This window comes from Sapajus apella, unplaced genomic scaffold, assembly GCF_009761245.1.
Source record: "Sapajus apella isolate SASKATOON/1434 unplaced genomic scaffold, GSC_monkey_1.0 scaffold60, whole genome shotgun sequence".
Lineage (NCBI taxonomy): Eukaryota > Metazoa > Chordata > Mammalia > Primates > Cebidae > Sapajus > Sapajus apella.
This window is the reverse complement of record NW_022437000.1, coordinates 7,037,612-7,038,889: the sequence shown is the minus strand read 5'-3', so window position 1 is coordinate 7,038,889 and position 1,278 is coordinate 7,037,612. Positions and strand designations below refer to the sequence as shown.

Sequence of the window (1,278 nt, the reverse complement as noted above, 5' to 3'; positions counted from 1 at the left end):
ATACTATATCTGGCATTTCTCCCCATGTTATCCCTCCCCACACTCCCCACCCTCCCCATCCCCCACTGTCTCTCCCCTACCACCCCCCAACTGCCCCCAGTGTGTGATGCTCCTCTCCCTGAGTCCACGTGTTCTCATTGTTCAATATCCACCTATGAGAGAAAACATGTGGTGTTTGATTTTCTGTTCTTGTGTCAGTTTGCTGAGAATGATGGTTTCCAGATTCATTCATGTCCCTACAAAGGACATGAACTCAACATTTTTCCTGGCTGCATAATATTCCATGGTGTATATGTACCACATTTTCTTTGTCCAGCCTATCATCGATGGGCATTTGGGTTGGTTCCAGGTCTTTGCTATTGTACACAGGGCTGCACTGAACATACGTGTGCATGTGTCTTTATAGTAGAACGATTTATAGTTCTTTGGGCATTTTTATTTTCTTTTCTCTTTTCTACTTTTCTTTTTTCTTTTCTTTCTGAGGAATACTATGTTTAATAGTAAAACTTTGTACCCCCAGCACCAGGAATGGCGTGGTGTCACAGCAGCAAGCCCACGTAGGTGACCCCCACAGAGCCACACATGGCAAAGAGGATGAGGAAGGTGACCATTAAACAGAAGAGCCCCATGGCCTCAGACAGGGCAAAGCCCAGAATGGCACAGGAGAAGAGCTGCTGCTTGAGAGACGGGTTTCTGGCACAGCCAGTGATCAAGCTGCCAAACACCTTTCGAATGCCAGGCCCTGAACCAGCCACACCAACGGCGGCTGCTCCAGCGCCAATAAACTTGGCTACTGTGTCAATGTCCCAGGAGACAACATGGGTCTGGAACACTCGTCTGGCCACCTGGAGCAGGGAGCTGCTGTAGAAACGCTGTTGAGATGAATTCTCTGGGCTATTCAAGAAGGAGGCGGCCACAGGTCTGATGAGACCCTGGTATAACAGCAGGCCAGAGCTGGAGAAATGAGTGCTGCCCAGGGTCTGCATTCATTCAGTCTCCCAGCTTCAGCCCTGGGTGTCAGCGCTCCGGCTCTTTTCTTCTGTTTACTTTATTGGGACTTTTTGCAGCATGGAGGAAGATGAACATGAAGCTTCAGAACAATACGGTTGAAACACTGGTTGTGAGAGTCTTTGTTCAAACAGTTTTTTGGAGGAGTGGGGACGTGGGTGTCTAACCAAGCCATGGGGACTTAAATTCAGATGTGAAAAAAGAATGACTCTTTCTCAAAGAAAAATCACAGCTACATGTCCAGACGGGTGGGCCCATTGACTTAGAGCA

At 48.1% G+C, this 1,278-nt stretch overlaps 1 pseudogene; it reads right to left on the bottom strand.

Annotated features, from left to right (window-relative positions):
- Nucleotides 1-426: 426 nt before the first annotated feature.
- On the bottom strand, nucleotides 427-1,058 carry LOC116528790 (annotated as a pseudogene).
- Nucleotides 1,059-1,278: the final 220 nt, after the last annotated feature.